We start from the raw sequence: 19,315 nt of genomic DNA, 5'->3' as shown, positions 1-19,315 counted from the left end.
GGATATGAATTCTTTTGCAATTAAATTAATGATAATAATCATTACATTTATTATGATTTTTAATGATGCTAGTGCCGGTAATTTTATAATTTTTATTATATTGTTGAACAATTAATATTAGTCATCAAATATTCGTAATTGTGGCAAACTAGTTTCTCACGAGAAACTTCTGGGAACATTAAAATATGCAAAATGTATATACCTTATAATCGTTATAAAATCGCTCATTAACTAACTGTTTTTATTTCAGATTGTCCAAGCAAGTCTTCATATTTATATAAGCCAGCGGTTCTAAAACTTTTTTTTTACGTACCACTTAAGTATATTATCAATCAGTCGCGTACCACTAATGATTAAAAATAGAACGATCCAAATTCCAAATTGTTTAGTTAAATACATTTATTTTAAATAATAAATCTGTAAGATACTACAACTGCAGTATAATTATTTTTTATTTATTAGTTTTTTAAAATAACATATGAATTAAATAATTGAATGAGTTTATTATCCAAAAACGGCCCTCCGCGTACCACCATGAAGTCTTTCGCGTACTACAGTTTTATATAAACTACATATTTAATTTCAATAAAAATATTTTGTAGAATATGTTTGTGCATAAAAGGTCTTAACTGGTCATAATTAATACTATTCCCGAAATTAAAATCATCATACCTAACACTCAATACTGATTTTAATTTAAAAATTTATTTACAGACGATTTAGCAAATGCAGGTTTCTTTTGTAAGTAGTATGAAGATCATTTTCTAGATACAAGTTCAATATAATTTGATTTATCATTGTACATAGTCATAGTAAAATCGTCTGTATAACATAATGACATTTACGATTGTTTTTCTATTGCTTATTAATGATCAATGACACATCATATCTCATGTTACGACTTTTAAATGTATTGTTGTGTTTACTGACTATTTACAAAACAAATAAAATACAATAAATAATAATATTATAAATATTATTACAAACTGTAAAATAAAGAAATAATTACATTTTTTCAATGTATTGAAAACTAATCCATACAATATCAATTTTAATTTTCAACGACTTTTGGGTTTAGCTGAAGATAATGGATTACTAAATGTTATTAATTTATTTTCTAATCTTGGTAAGTATTGAATATTCGTTAACATTAATTAAATCATAAAAACTGCAATGTGCATTTATAATATTGTGGTACTATCGATTAGATTAACTTGATTGTCAAAATTTTGAATTGTTTTAAACTGAGATATATATAAAAAATTGGAATTTTTTAAAAATTATTTGTTAAAATTATATGTATATTTCTTCTAAATATTATTTAAAAAAACATATTTTTATAAATTATAATTGTATTTTTTTTTCTTTTCTTGTTTATATTTAAGTCTATAATTTTCCAAATAAGAAAGATTCTTATGAAAAATTTTCTTTAGATAAATGTAAGTATGATAATTTTTAATAATAAGAATATTTCTTTCTGTTTATTGTAGATAATATATTTATCATGTTTAAAATAAATAACATACCTATTTTATGGCTTAACGTTTAGCATTTGAATGGAATATAAAATTGTAATATTATAATACGTCTTATTGGTTTTCTTTATTGTATTTAGTTCACTATGAAATTTATTTTAATTGATTTTGATTTACTGTTGAATCTTTAAATACATTTGTTCTAGTAACAAATTACTAGATGAGTAGTGGTTTAACTATAAGCATAACTTTATTTTTTAATTGGAATAAAAAGTCTATTTGATTAAAAATTATTTAGTTCAAAAAATAAAATTCTGATATAGACTAGCGTGAAGGTGCTTGTTCTAAATGGAGAAGAGGCTTATTTAATATCGTCGAACCCATATTATGTATTACATTGTAAACATTGCAGTATTTGTATATTATATTCTGTAGAGTATAATATTCGTAACAACAGCTTTCATCCTGGGTTTTAATTGTTTTCTTTATTGATTATGATTATTATTTATTTTTTGATCACCATATCCCGTTGTCCCGACAAACTTCGAACGGGACGCTTTTTATTTCATTTTTAGTAGATGGTCTCGTTTTACTCCCGTTTTTATATATTATTACATTGTATTTTTAAAATAAATCAATTTATGAAACAAATCTAAAATAGTTTTATAACCAAATTTACAAATAACAGATAACAGTTTTCGTAAAATAAGAATCAAGGACCGATGCTAATGAACAATTAAATTCACAATAGTGTTTAATAATAAAAAGAAAATTTTCCTAATTGTTTAAAAAAATTGTATTAGTTTTGAAATGCAACATTGTGTTGATTAATGGTAATAAAAAATAAATATTCTTAAACATTCGAACACTTTTATAATTTAGGTAAGGTTAATAAACTCAAAAGGGTTAAATAACAATAATAATTTTTTGATGGGGGGTAGACAACTGTCCCGTTTTTTTTTATATTATATTATATTATTATTGTTATACATATTATAATAAGTAAATTTTAATTTTATAAATTAGAAGCGAGCCGCATATGATGATGACGTGAGCCTCATGCGTCTCGCGAGCTGCAAGTTGGCCACCCCTGTTATATAATATAGATTATAAGACCTCGTAACAACAGCTTTTAACCGCGAATTTAATTATTTTCTTTATTGATTATGATCATTATTTATTCTGTTGGTTAATAATTCTTTATACCTATTATTTTAATTGACACAACACATCCTATATTTTTTTCTAGATGACAAATTATACACAACAAATCGTAAGTTTGTATTCTATTTTTGTACCGACTAGGAACAATATAGGAATGATATATATATTTAATTTTAAATGTAACTAGCGTACTATGTTTAATCATAAAATATTTATTTACCGTTATACAATTATATTGATCAATTGTCTTCTCGGTCATGCTACTTTTTTTTTTATGGCAGGCATGTAACGTTAAACGTCTACTCTGGATAGTCATACACTATCAACATGTTATACACTCTAAACTAGGTAAACGGACTGGTAAAAATGGCATGGGATACTATATAATTTAAGGGGCAATTTTGGGACAAATTGTACCCCCCCCCTCAACCTAAATGTTACATTGTGCTGATAATAAATTAATAAAGTAATGTATAAAAAAAAATGCTCAAACTGATCAACCTATTTCCTTAAATGTTTTCTTCATGTTTATTATTGATATTTTATAAATAATGGATCTACCTTCAACTTTATTAGAGTATTGTAACTTTCATCTTCAAAATTCACATTCATTTTAAGTAGAGTAACTAAGGCACATTAATACCAATAGGAGAAAATATATTTTAGGGCAAGGGAAGCTGTAGAAGCTGTATCTAGGTCACATTAAGGTTCTCTAGTAGATTTAATTTTAAAATCAAATTGGAACTTATATTATATGAATACTTCTAAGGAAATAATTCTGATCTCTTTTTTGATCAGCAGTGTTTAGAAATAAATTATGGAAATTATAATTTGGGTCCTGGAGATATAGTCTTAATATACATATTTATGTTTAATACCTGGTTGGTATATTACAATTTTTAACCCTTATCGATGAGTGATTTATAAACATTTGAAATATAATAATCATACTAGCATATAAGTTATAAAATCATTATTCAAACCGTAGATTAATAATGTCTGTACATTGATATAAGTTAATAAATTAACTCATTTATTTTTTAGATACTCCGAAATAAGATTATTCAGATTCAATAAAAGAATGTAAGTTTTATAAGTTTATGTATGATGATAGTGTGATTTCCACGGTGTCACGATTCACGAAAAACATGATGAGGCATTAAAATGAATCTATTAATAATATTTTAGACGAATAAAAAATGTATTCACCATTGTGTAATAAGACTAGTGTAAATCATATTCGACAAATATGATTTGAATAATAAGCCATTGTATAAGAAAAATGGTATCGAGAAGGGACAATCTATGGCCATCTAGAAAGCTATTCTTAATCATTTTGTTACTGGTGGACTACTAAATGAATATGTATACTTCTAAGTTCTAACACCCATTAAACAGTAGATAAAACTTGAAAAATTGTTCTTTTTTTTTATTTTAATATATTATTACTAGAGTTAAGATGCAGATGACTTTTGCATTTTTTTCCTATGATTCTATACAATGGTTAAAATATAGCTAAAAATTTGTTTCACGCTCCATTAATTTAGATTGTTCTAATTTTATTTTGCATTTTTTTTGTTTTTAACGTGATTTTTTATAGTTTTTGTACAAAGTGGGGCATTTTTCTCAAATTTTAGATTTTAAATAAAATTTGTACAATATTTAAAAAAATAACCTTAATATTATTATTGTGGGGTTTCTGTTGTGATTAAATTTATCGCGTACCGATAAGATTTGCTGCTTGAGTGTTATATACATTGATTAAACAAGTGCTCTTCTGACATATACCATTTATACAGGCTTATCGAGTATTATATTTATAAATTATTTGGAATAAATGTATATATTGTTTATTAATATTATAATTCATATTTTAAATAACCTAACCTTATTATCACACCCATATCTCTAATAAAAATTATTGTTTATAAATACAGTTTTTTCACTTATTTAATTAGATTTTTAGATAACGTTTTAAGTTCATTTTTTGAAATTTTTCAATATCCTAACTCTGATTATAACTAATTATCCTCGTTTACATATTCGGTGTATAAATATAGTATAGAGTTTTTGGAATTAATACTTTAGAGAAGTGATATATTGTTGACTGTACGAAAAACAAGAATTTTCTAAATCTAATCCGTTAGTTCTTAATGGTTAAGACATAGTGACTTGCTAGTGACATACTGCTCTTATTATTTCCATTGCGAATACAAGCCACACTAGGAAAGTAGGAACTGTAATCACTTCAAAGTAACAGGGAAATTAGTGGGATTAGTTGGAAATTTGAATCACACAGAATCATTAAAATATATTCTCCTGTTTGCTGTTAATAATTATTTGTCTTGTTTTAATTATATTCGACATCAATTGGTTTGAATGATTTCGTTCTACAACTTTGGCATGTTTAGATTCTGAAGAAGCAGTTTAGGGGAGCCAACTTTTAACGTTAATATGTGCGGTGACATTCCAGCAGGCTCCGATGAATTTACAAATTCTATTGGATAATTTATAGATTGACCTCTTCTGTAACTCTATTACCTTTGTAAATTGATTTGAATTTCTTGACATTCCTCTGATTTAGTCAATTTCTCTGCTTTCATCTAATGGTTCAGTTAATGTATTTAATATGACTATTTTTGGTGGTGATAAGATTTCAGTGATTTTAAAGTATGATTCTTCACGGGACAAATCAATCATTTTTTATAAAACCATGTATATATATATTGATACTAACTTTGGATATCTATATCAACATCCATTTATTTAGCTACTAATTATATCTATTAATCTTATACATGGAGATTTATCTATAAAATATATTTTTTTTAGGTGCTATTAATCAACTTTACACGCATTCAATCATTTTTAAAATGAAACAAAGTATGTATCCATTAAAGAAATAAAAATCAATCCATAAAAATACCAGAAATACATTTTAATGGATTTTAAAATATATTTTTTATTATGTATATATTAATTTTATAATTAACCACACAAAACTCATATTTCGTAATAGTAACATCATATAATAGTGTCTATTTTTCAATTGACCCTAGGAGTATACAAATCTTGTGAAATTAATATAAGCAACATTTTATTTTTTTTGAAATTAATCATACTTAATAGAAAATGTTATTGTTGATTTAATTAAAGTTTTAACAATAGAACCATAAAAATTGAATATACAATGGCGTGTATGATATTTATATTATGGGTATAAGAATTGTAATAATTAATTTAATAGTATATTTATTTTTCGGTAAAATAGTGAAAAAAGGAAAAGTGAACATCATAAAATATATTATATGATTTAAATTATTCCTGAAAATGTTGCTGTCAGAGGCAATAAACTAATACGATGTTAATCTGCGTCCTGTGAGACCATATTTCAATATTGCAGCAGTCATCTTAGGGTTATACTAATCAAACGAATGTCGTTAAAAACTGTACACTTACCATTCATAAACGCACATTCTACACCATTAAAAATAAATCAATATGTATCTTAAAATAATGTATTTATAATAGATAATACTTTGTAATAAATTGTAAATTGTAGTAAATGTATATTCTAACGTTTTAAATTTTTTATTAAATGAATAAAATGTATGTTGTATTCGTAATTTTGATTAAATATGGTTATCTGGTGAGAAGTTTCAAACGAAAATATGGTTTTATCCAAAATAAACTTTTTTTTAATTTTTTGAAACTATGTGAAATTAACGATTAAAAATATACAGATTTGAATGATGACCGCCAAATACAATTAATGAATTTACAATAATACAGTTTTAAATATATTTTATTCAGTTTATTTTATCATTTAAACATCAACATTTAATGTGATTTCTAATAGTGTGTGACGTTACATGGTATACTATTATAATATTAATCTCTAAACATATGTGAAAGACTACACTAAATTAAATATATTAGTTGATGAACTAATATAAAACTTGGATTAGTTTGTGAAATTAAATAATTGTATAAGAATTTAATATTAAAATTATAGTATATTGATTTAACGGAGCAATATATTAATATCTATATCGTTTTAGCTAAAATAAACAATGCGGAAACGTGGTGTGAATCAAATGCAGGTACTAGATATAATAAATAGTAATAATAATATGTTTTATAATGAGAAATATTTGTACGTGTTGATCACCACAATAAGGGGAAGCTTTCTTCTCTCTGCCATATTCTAACTACCCCCACTCTTGACATCACACAATCTCCAGAACTTGAGTTGTGCAATATATAGCAGTCTTGTGAATGGAATTTTCTTGTTTTCAAGTGGTTATTGATTCAACTATGTGCAAGTCACATTAAAAATTTTCCTTATCGGTTAGCAACTACTTATATTAGGTTTATTAAGTCAGTTGCAGTCCTTATGGTTACCACTAAAAGTATTCAGCTTTGGGTCGTTTTAGAGCTGTCCTAGATATGTTACACGAATCTAAAGAGAGCATAGTCTAAAGTACTTTTAAAATGTATTTAGAATATGTATTTAATAAAGTAATACAAAAATATGATGGTTATTTAAATATAACGTCAAAACGTAATAATTGTATTATGCATTCTGTAAATAGAATAAACGTATAAAGAGTATTTAAAATACAAAAAAAAAAATATTTGAATACATATTATAATTTATAATATACTTACAAGTCTATCCACAGGACATGACGAATGTGCTAATGATCTCTGAAAATCCAGGCAGTTAACAAGAGTCGATAGTTTTTCACGAATTGTAACAGAGTTCTACTGCACTGCAGTAAATATTTTCCAATACATTTGTATAAAAAATGCATTAATAGTATAGACAGTATGGTTGGATAACCTAAAATGAGACTAAAATAATAAACCAAAATCATTTAAATCCAGAAAAAAAATGTCATGTTTTAATAGGTATTCTACAATAGCATTATAGTTATGTGCAGACTTTGTTAATATTTAAATTTTAAATATTATTTTTTGACACATCAATATAAACTATATACTTTTTAATAAATATAAATGACTAACATTGATAAATTCTCTTTGTAGCTAAAGTTGGAGGCATAAAAGAAGGAACAACTGTTACAGTTGAAAAACGCAAGTCTAAAATATATTAATTATTTATTAAAATATATATTTTACTTTGAGGATTTGCTCATAATATTTTCAATTGAAAACGATTGTAATATTTTATTGCTGAATATTTTAATAATAAATTATAATATTTTTATACTAAACTCAATTTGATAGTATAGAGCTGATTTACATTAAGTGTAATTTGAAGTTTACTTTTATTTCTTTAGAGTTTTTAGTATGTTAAACATTCATTTTAGAATTTATATTAATTATCATAACTACACCTTAAATCACTTTTACAATATTTCTTGTATATATTATAAGTTATGAATTTAATAATTTCATTAATTGATAGTGTATCATTGATAACAATTAATTTTATAATTTTGTTAAAATGATGGTGAATGCTGAAGATTTATTAACTTTGTATAAATAATAGTATTTGATTTTAGTGTAAGACAAATATTTGCTAGAATTATTAAAATAATGTGAGCTTAAAGCACATTTCATCTTTGGTCATATAATCAATTAAAAAATAATAATAATTACCATAATATTTTTTTGTAATTTTATAGAGTGTGTTGGTAAGATGTAATTATATAAATATATCTATAATAATATGCTTTATAGTAATAATTAATCCTTTTTGATTATATCTAATAAATAATAATTGTTAATATTATCTATATAAATTATATTATAGTATATTATATAATCTATTATTGTACTGGGAAACTGAAGTCCTTACTCCTTATTATATTATAAAATATAATCAACATTTATATATCTTACAATTATCTTCATTTTAATTTAATTCTATGCACAAATAGAAACTATGAATTTGATAAATCCAGTTAGTATATCATAATATGTTATCTTGTTCCAATAAATAATCTGTCAATTGCAATGTTCATATAATAAAAATAATTAATAAATCAATTGACATTTAATAAAACATTGTTAGGTATATTTAATTTGTTTTATTTCATTTTATGAAATTAATAATGTTCAATGTATTCTGTATAAATTGATTTGGTTGATATGTGTAATGTGAATCCAATATTAAAGTGAAAGATCGTATGAAACGTATCATTGTATTAGCTGTTTGATTGGATATTTAGATAGCATGTAAAGTAAGTTGCTACTTTCCTAGTTAAAATGTATAATATGATTAGGATTTCAAGACAAATATCTTTTTAATTTTTCTATCAAAAAGTGTTTTATTTCATTTTCATGCTAATGGGTAAAAATTATTTTGCTCTTCTTATATTGTTATTAAATTATCAATTAATCACAATAGTTATATTTGTAATAATAGTACAAATTTATGAGAGCTTATGAAGGCAACTCGTTGTGAATGTTATGTTTAAAAATACTAATTATAATGATTAAATAGTGCTCATATTATGGTTATGTTTTATTATCATTTTATCGCAGGTTAAGCATAGAGTTATCTAACTAAACTAGCCCACAGAACCATATAGGCGTTAAATTTTTTTAACACAAATTAGACGATCGTCGAAATACTTTTACATTTTTAGTTGCTTTTTTATTGTCTACATTCTATTCACATCGACGTTTTTTCAACTTAATATTATATAGACTTTTTTTTAATCCAACCAAAGATTTTAGTTACCCTCGTACTATACTAAATAACCTGACATTATTATTAATAATAAACTTACAAAATACAGATGATAGGCGTTAGAAAAAAAATCCACAAAATCTTTTCCTATATTTTCTTTCTAGTTTAAATATTATTTTATTAAAACGCTCTGAAACTTTTGTGCTAGTGAGAACCATCGTTTATCTCTTAATTATATTATACATATCAGCTGAATTAGAAAACTAAAAGTTACAGACATAATATATTATATATATATAATATGATTCAAATACTCTCATTACGAAAATTACGAAATTTGATTTTAAATCATTTTTTTTATCTGCTGTCCTAATAAGTTCATGTCAATCTTTATTTCGTATATTAATTGTACTTTTAAATATATTTAATATATATTGTCTTTATAGATGAACTAAAAGAAAGAGGATATGTTTGTAAGTAGTTAATTCTAATTAAAAACTCGATCTATATATTTATATAATATGTAAGAATATTAGGTATGTGGTTTAAAAAGTGTCGTTTTAATTTCATAAATTCTATTGAATTTTCTTTTATATTTTTTTACACTTTTTGTTTATTACTTATATTAACTAATTGAATTGTACTTTGATTAAAAACGAGTGATGGTCAAACTGCAGCATTCGTTGAAGGATAAAACATGATGAAAACATAAATTAATAAGTGTATTATTAATGTTACTTATGAACGTCGCGCCGTATTTAATAGCATTATATTGGTATATAAATGCCATTTAGTTTATATTGCCATACTCTAAATCTAATCAGGTTTCAAATCATTAGGGTTTACATTAATAATTTAATTTCAAATTAATACCATATTTACCATGTAAAGTTAGCACTATAAATAATAAATGATTTTTGTCGCTGTGTAAACTTGTTTTATTTAGAAATAAAATTATAAATGAACCAAGACTTAACTTAAAAATGTACTGAAATTATAAAAATATAAAAAATAACAGTGTTCATTGGTGTTTTATCCAATGCGGTCTTCTCTTTTAATTATATATAAATACAAATTGTACAGTTACTTTTCAATGTGAATTAATACATTACTACAACAAAATGTATGTATTGACATAATTATAACCTTTATCTGTCTATGTATACTATACTACTATAAAGCGGCAAGTTTGTGAGTTTGTTTGTAGGAAGTAATCGTTGAAGTTATTGCACAGATTTTGAAATTTCTTTTACCATTAGAATGTGAAATTATTTTTGAGTGAGGCTATAAAGGATTGTGAGTTATAATATTTGTTAATCAATACTGAGGAAAACGAACCGATGTGTTAATTTGACGGTATTCATTGACCAGGCGAATATTCAAAAATATTTTTCTTTGTTGTTCTATACAAAATGCCGCGGCAATTCATATGCATCTCAAAAAAACTTAATTTAATACAAATACATTTTGTACGGCCTGTATAGGCAACGAAGTTCATAGGGACAGCTATATAATACTATATCATATAAAAAGAAATGTTTTTAACCAAGTACTGACTAAAATCATCGTCAGTTCTAAATCTGTTAGCGGGAAAGAAAACTAATGTTTTGCCGAAACATTTTTTTGAATAACAGAGCAGTTTGTTCATTAACTAGTTTTTACTTGAGTTTACTTATAGTTTTACCATTACCTGTTTTTTTAACCCGAGTACAATTCAACTAAAATAATTGTAATTCAATTGAATTTAAAGCATACCTACCTATAATTATTTTTCAGATAAGTTAGGAATATTCAACTATGCATTTTCCAAGAAAGAACCTTGTGAGTATTATCATATTTTGATTTTAAGAAAACAATTCTTCTTTACGGATATGTTATCAATAATACAAAAATTAATTAGTATGAGGTATGCGATTTTTATGTACTTAATTGTTGTAAAACAGTATAAATTAATGATATGTAAGATCTTCAAGAGTATATATTTCTAATTTGTAAATAAAGTCTAATAAAAGTGTATTACTCTGTGTGTATTTCTTATTGAAAGGTTATTTACGTTGTATACAATAACAGTATAACAGATTGCTGATTTTGTGACTTAAAATTGGTTTTAGATAACATATAGGAATTGAGAATTTAATTTTTTCAGCATTATCATTACATTATACTAATTATCTTTCCGAAGTGCATGGAAAACGTATGTACTATAATTATTAATGAGTATCAAGTAAAAACCTACGAGAACATTTAATTTGTTGACTAATACTAATATTATTGAAGCTGACAATACAGGAAACGCATCAACGGACACAGTGGATATTGAGATTGGTACAGCAAATTTTTTTTAGAATTATTATCATATTATACTAAATACCTTGATACAGAGGGTAAAAAATATATGTACTTTTATTGATGAATCCCAAGTAAAAGTGTACGATAGCACTTTTATTTCTGACTAATACTTATATTACAGTAGCTGAAATTAGTGACATTGCTGTTGAAAATGTAGATCATTTGACTGATAAAAAAGTATTAACGGACACACCGGAACAACACTCTGCAGGTATAGCAAACAGTTAATTTTAATACGCTAAATCATCCCATATTTATTTCACACTTAGACATCGTTAATGCTCATAAACATATTGATAAAAATTCTTTGATTATAATCAGTGGTAATCTTAAAATTAATTTTAGATAACATCGGATTAACTAATTTAATTTTTTCAGCAGTACCAATAGAAGAGATTAAAAACAGTACGAGTATGTACCATAATTATTTACTAATACATACTAAGTAAAAACATCCGTAAACACTTAATTTGCTGATTAATTCTTATATTATACTAGCTGACATTGGTGGGGATAAAAAAATATTTCAACTAATGAAAAAATATCAAAACCTCACAAGATTTACAGTTTAGTGCAGTTAACGGAGAGTTAGATAATAATCATCCCTTATTACCTTCACACTAAGACATCGTTACTGCTCATAAACATATTAAAAAGAGTTCCCTAAATCTAATCGGTGGTGAATACTGAAAAATATATAAGTATTTGCTTATTGAAAGGAAAATTGAATTGATGAGTCGTAGACTACGACTAATGATAAATGATAATAATTATATATTTTCAATTTTCATCTATAAAAAATATGATCCACTGTTTTTATAAAATTATATCCACTAAACTAAGTGTTTTGTTTTCAAAAATCATGAAAGGGGGTATTTCGCAATACATTTTTATAAATAATGAAAAGAAATAAGTTGTGTTAAAAAAAAATAAGATTTTGCTGTTTTAGGGTAATATTTAATAAGGTTACCTTTTCTTATGTAAATCTTACTAATTTTTAATTTTAGTCAAGATACTAAACTCAACTGAATGGTGTAAAATTCACGAAAGTATGTATTTTTGTATAGTAAAACGCTATGAGTATTGTTTGGAACACCGATAAGGTGAAAACGATATTAAGATATGATATGGCCAATGTTTGTTAATACGGATATTCTAAAACTTAAGTATACTTTATACTCATGACTGCGACAACTAACGGTCGGTATCAAATATAAGATACTAAATTATACTGACAAATAATTTCTAATAAATTTACTTAATGAATTGTTTTATGTTAATTATAAGTGACATTTAAATGTATATTTATATTTATAATCCTATTTTTGTTATACATATTTAATTCAAGTTCCATATAAAAGATTTTTTGTGATACAATTTAAAAAAAATATGTTTAATATATTTTTATAAGAAAAATAAAGGTGTTGAACTTACGAAATTAAAAAACTTATACCTAATTTCCCGTTCCACGGATAACATGTATTTTGTATCTATATTTTTAAAATACCAATATTTTTTTACATGTTTAACCCAAAACATCTTCTGAAGATAATAGTATATTTTTTTTGCTTATTTTTATATAAATTTAATTTTAAGTAGTTAAAAATCCAAGATTGTTTATTATATTGTGTTAAAATTATAAATATGTATAAGTCAATATCTATATTATGAACTAAAATAAATGATTTTAGCTTGTACATATATTATATTAATTACTATCCAAAAAAATAATAATTTATAATAATAATTTATTACCAATTATTATAATATACAAAAACGAAGTATATGCTATCAATTTTCTCAGTTTTTGTCTTTCAATTTATTAAAAAAAATAATTTCGGAACAGTATAAACTTAAATTACAATGTATTGAAATTGTATTTAAATCGAGAAACACTAAAACATAGATTAATTAACCAGGTTCAATTTTCCTATCAACCAAACGGTATTATAATTTAGATCCACAACGTATTTATTTTAATATTTGACAATTTACATAACTGACACCTTTATTTAAAATTTAAATAATTCAATATGAATAACAAATTATAATACGTAGTTCGATATCACAATTTCTTAAAACTATTACGCTATAAAAATGATAATAAAGTCAATGATAACAAATATTCCATTACCATTCATTATAACAAGATTAACGCGAAACGTATTATAACAATTAGTTATAAAGCTGTAAGATTATAATATACATTTACGATTTAAGCATAAATCTATATTAAGAAAATAACTCATAAAAGTTTGTAATTAATAAATGAGTCGTCATAGTGATTAATGATGTAAAAATAATTATTACAATTTATCTAGGTGATTTTATAGGATATTCAACGGAACGACAAAACATGATAAAAAGTAATAGTTTATCAGAAATTAACTTTGATACAAATGCTTTACAATTAATTAAAAACTTTAAACAATGTAGTAGTTTTGCATATTATTTATTATATATTTATAAAATTAATATACTAATGAAGTATAGTGTTAAAAATTAATTTTCAGTATTACAATTTCGTATTAAATAAAATTCTGGGAGTATAATGGTAAATTTTGTATAGACATATTGTAATTTAATTTATAGATGATTTCAAGAATCGTGAGACCGATCGCTTCAATTTCTTACCAGTTGGTAAGTATAAGAACTAAGGAATAATATGTAGAAGATAGTATTACCATGAATATTGTTTTAAGAACTTATTATTATATTTCTTCTTAGACATATTATTGTGATTGCTCATATGATATATATTATGCTAGTAATTGATTATAATTTAACTAGTTACATTTGATAATTAGTGAGATAATTTATAAAACAAAAATAAATAATAATACCAATTTTTTTTTTTATTATTATTTAGTGTGTGTTGGTAAGAAATTTTATATGGATATTAGTAAATTTACTAAAATTTTATTATTTATACTAGCTATGATTAGAGCAATCTGTTCTTTGAAAACTGAATTTATCAATAACATTATAAAAACTCAAACATAATCATATTATTATAATAATGTTGGAATATAACACATTTTTTTGACACATATTAATAAACGATTATATCACATATATATAAATATATATATTATAATATGTTATATTAGAAAATGATCAAATTGTAATCGGAAGATCTACTACTAGTATACAGTTATATTTTATTTGTAAAATTTTAATCTGTAGGAACTAAAAATTAATTATTTGTTATTTGTTGATAGTAGTATGATTTGAACAACATGATTTATTATTGACGAATAAAATAAAACTTGTAAAATATGTTTTATACCTATTGAAGTCAAAATCGTCTGTACTCAAAAAAAATTAGTAGCCGTTCGTCTCTGAGGATATATTGGTGAACATTTTTTGTGCAATTTTATTGACCAATATGTAACATAAATAAATTGTATATTTTAATTGAGACTTGAACACCTAAAAATCTCTATTAAATAATGATTTCTGGCTAAAAATTATAATATTCATAGAGTAAGTACTTTGCACCGCTAAAATTATCCATAAAAAGCTGCTAATGTCTGCTAATGAGTTCATTATCATTATTTTTTAAATAGTATAGGGACGGTTACATTTTTGTTTTGATTAATTGTGTTTACTCTTTAAGTACTAAAATATGTATTATTTGTCCTAATAGCTATATTAAAAGCTGATGGGTTCACTTGTAAGTAACTTATGAATGACGATAATTTTATATAGGTTAATAATATTTTTCTATTTTAAAATTAGAAATGATAAAATTGTTGATTATAAATATGAAACTAGTACATGGATATTACAGAAATCAATTACCTATATTAGTTATCTAAAACGTATGAGTGTATTAAATTATTGTCTAGATTGTAAAACAAAGACATTTTTTTTCATAGATGAAAATGGATTAGATAATTATAAATTCTCTATAAAAGAATCATGTAAGTGTAATAACTAAGTTTAATACAGGAAAAAAGTTAATATAACTACTGAATATACATTTATTTATTCCCCAAACGACTAATAATAATAGAAACATTTTCAAAATAATATATTTAGTCTATTCTATATAGATTGTAGAACATAGAAAATACGGAAATGATTACCGGATCTAAATGGTTTCTATTTTGCGTGTTCATACAAAATACCTAATTTGTCTGTAATCATTTTTACAGATTTTATAGAAGAATATAAAAAGTATCTTGATGAAGAGGCTTCTAAATGTAAGTGAACTTCAAAAAGAATAACATTAATATTATTAACATGGCACGGTTATTTCGAAAGGTGTTTCCCGTAAAAAATTACACGTAAACCAAACATCTTCTTAAACGCTATCCATTATTGAAAACCGGAATTAAATCTGATTAGTATGGTTATTGAGAAACTTTTAAACCGGCGAGGTAAAGGTATTTTTTATAATATAGATAGATATATAAATAGATACATATAACATTAAAAAAATTCTATATACATTTATCGGACATCACCCGTTTCGCCGAATTCTTTGTTCGAACTTATTTAATTTATTGTATATTTTTTTAAGTTGTTTTCCACATTGGAGAAGTTTTATGTTATCCTCAATTTTCAGAATTCAGATATAGTATAGTATTAAGATCGTTTCAAATGATAAATATTTCATTGTATTTGTTCATCACTATACAAATCACAAACTTCATAACTATATTTTAATAAAAAATAATTTAAGAGTTATGCGGCGAAATGGTCCGGCGGCAAAATAGAATAAATTTGGTGGCCAAATGAAACTGTGGCGAAACGGGACACGACTCATTTATCATAGTTATCATAATGACGAACTTGTCGAGCTTTAAAATAATAGAACTATAAAATAGAGAAAAATAAATCAAGATAGAAATGAAGGGAAATTGTGACGGTAGCTTAAAATTTTAGCGGCATACAGACGATAAGTTTAATAACAATAATACAGAAATAATAATACAACTGTAATTCATATACGTTGAACGTTCTATGTACTAATAGTCGTGATTTATACTAAAAAATTAATTTAACTTATAATGTTATGAAATGTATTATACAATTAAATAAATGTTATATTCTCATCAAATAACAACAATATTTCTCTATGTTTCAGTGATCGATGGACTTGAAGGAACGGTTGCCTGGTGTAAGAATATATCTTGTTAATTAGTAATTGCATACCTACCTAATAAATTATAAACAGTGCTTGGAATTAAATGTACTTATACAACCTATGTATGTACCTATGTGTGCTAAAAATAGTCGATAGATGTAATAATAATTTACATTACATCTTAAATGATATCAAATTTAATAACTCCGACTGTATTGGATTACTATTGCTATAATTATTTATACTATCGATTATTATTTAAATTTTATTCGTTAGGGACGTTTTTTACTCGGCCTTTTTTCCGATGTTCAGTTTATTTCGTTATTTCTGATAATAAAATGTCCAAAGATGAGAATTTAAATTTATTTTTGATTAATTTAACTTTCAGTACCAGTAGGTACTTTAATGCTACAGAAGTAGTTATATTGTAACAAACTTTCAAATAGAACACAGGTTATGAAATAACTTAGCCTAAGTAAATAGTATTTTTATATTGTATAAATAATATCTGTATTGCTTTTTATTCTAGGTCGTAATAACCATCATGTAGTAAATATGTTATACAGTTATTTTAAATATTGAGAGAAAAATATGTTTTTTTGTAATTTGCTAGTAATACTTGATTACATACCTTTAAATTTTTTTTGTAAAATATTTTGTATATTTTTTCTAAACTAAAAATGGTATTAATATATCAACAATAAAAAATCAGAGAATATTAAGAAAATATTAATATACTACTAAAATTATAAATTACTATACTTTAGTTCTGTAATATAATAACCAATTAGTAACAACAATCGTCAATCTTAATCACTAAATAGATACTAATTTACTATATTTATAATATGAATACAGAAATTAACCACAAGTATTAAATGGGGTTATGATTTAACTTACAAAAATTTAATTTTAGTAAAAAAACTGAAAAATTTAAAATATATTTAGAAATAAATTTGTTTACGTTAAATTAAAAAAGTAGTTAGATTTATGATTACTTCATTATAACATTGTAATACTAATATTATACTGATTTTTTTTTAATTTTGGTTAATATTACACACATAATATATATAAATAAATAGTATAATATTCTATTTTATTATTTGAAAAAAAAAAACTTAATAACTTGTGTGTATCATTTAACTAGTCAAATTATTAATTATTTTATCGAGTACTTCCATAAACTAAGTATATATAATAATAATACATATAATCATAATTGGAAATCATAGAGTTCCCCCACCTTCTGCTTATGAAGGTTTATCCACCAAATAATAATAATAAAATAAAAATACTTGTTTAAATACAAGTTTAAATTAAAGTTCTATACACTTATCATTTATATTCAGTTAATATTTAAAATTCTAAGTGAAAAGATCTATTAGTTTTACATAGATTGATATGTTTCTGTTAGTTATGATCCAAAATATTTTATCTGTATTTTTCTTTAAATCAAAGTTTGCTAAAGTTTGGTACTTTAATGAAATAATATTATAATAACTATACTCAACAATTTTTTTTGAAAATGTAGAGCATTCAAACATTAAACGTACTTAAAAAAATGGTTCAAGCCAATATTTGTGAAATTTTAAATATTAATACAGAACTATATGTGATGAATCTATTAGTGAAAGACATTTTTTTTTTTTTGTATGATGTCGAAATTTTAATTTGTTAGGTTAAACTGAATTGAAGTTAAGATTTTAAGTACAGTTCTAAAATCTTAAAATTTACAATTAATCCATAATACGCTAATACTAATTCTTAAACATACTTTTTGTTTTGTTTTTAGTGATATTGTCTAATATACCAGAGTTTTGCAAGCAGTAAAGGAATAAAGATTATACATCAATCACTTAAAATAATTAACTAAGATCTAAAAAATAAGTTGTAAAATCAGAATTTTTTAAACTATTTGTTATTAATAATGTTAATAAATGTATTAATATTAGTTTTTACAAAAATTCTGTAATTTTTCATGCATTATTTTCATGTAATTATAAATAATTGAAATAATTTACTCATATACTCCAGATCTACAATAAACTAATCAAATAATATAATAATCAATAATTGTGTACTAATATTATAAAAATTAAAAATCAAATGGTTTTTAATTTTTAAATTGTTAACCGTTGGTCATAAGAAGAAAAAATATTAATAAAATACCTATCCAATCGTGCAAATAAAATCTTTAAATTGGAAATTATATTTGCTCTTTAATCAGAAATCAATATAAGGCTATTACTGCATATCACTTGTCTAACATTTTAGATGGCATTTAGAGTAATGACTATATAGTCATATTTGAAATTGTTAATATTAACAAAAAAAAAAATTATTGCCGTTGCAGTAAAGTTGATTGAATATCCGTTAAGTGTTATAACAGACTACCTGTTTTTCCGTCAGTTGCAGAACCAGTTTTGTTTTCATAAAATGTAAATATCAGCAAAAGCCTATGTCGCCTATGAGATTTGTTATATTAATGATAAAGAAGTTTTTCATCCAGAAAATGTATAGTTAGGTACTATACCAGTTGTGTCACTATAGTGTGATTAACTTTTA

At 23.7% G+C, this 19,315-nt stretch overlaps 2 long non-coding RNA genes across 2 annotated transcripts; both read left to right on the top strand.

Moving 5' to 3' along the window:
* The first annotated feature begins 688 nt into the window (after positions 1–688).
* On the top strand, positions 689–7,740 carry LOC132921425 (uncharacterized). Its single transcript, XR_009660868.1, has 8 exons — positions 689–741; positions 1,079–1,126; positions 1,386–1,439; positions 2,725–2,748; positions 3,684–3,722; positions 5,472–5,522; positions 6,701–6,742; positions 7,692–7,740. It is a non-coding gene; the product is annotated as an uncharacterized LOC132921425 (long non-coding RNA).
* A 7,150-nt stretch (positions 7,741–14,890) lies between these two features.
* On the top strand, positions 14,891–18,791 carry LOC132922641 (uncharacterized). Its single transcript, XR_009661036.1, has 6 exons — positions 14,891–15,328; positions 15,534–15,578; positions 15,813–15,860; positions 16,748–16,780; positions 17,277–17,296; positions 18,543–18,791. It is a non-coding gene; the product is annotated as an uncharacterized LOC132922641 (long non-coding RNA).
* Positions 18,792–19,315: the final 524 nt, after the last annotated feature.

Source organism: Rhopalosiphum padi, chromosome 2, assembly GCF_020882245.1.
Source record: "Rhopalosiphum padi isolate XX-2018 chromosome 2, ASM2088224v1, whole genome shotgun sequence".
Taxonomy (NCBI): Eukaryota; Metazoa; Arthropoda; class Insecta; order Hemiptera; family Aphididae; genus Rhopalosiphum; species Rhopalosiphum padi.
This window is presented reverse-complemented; position numbering and strand designations above follow the sequence as displayed.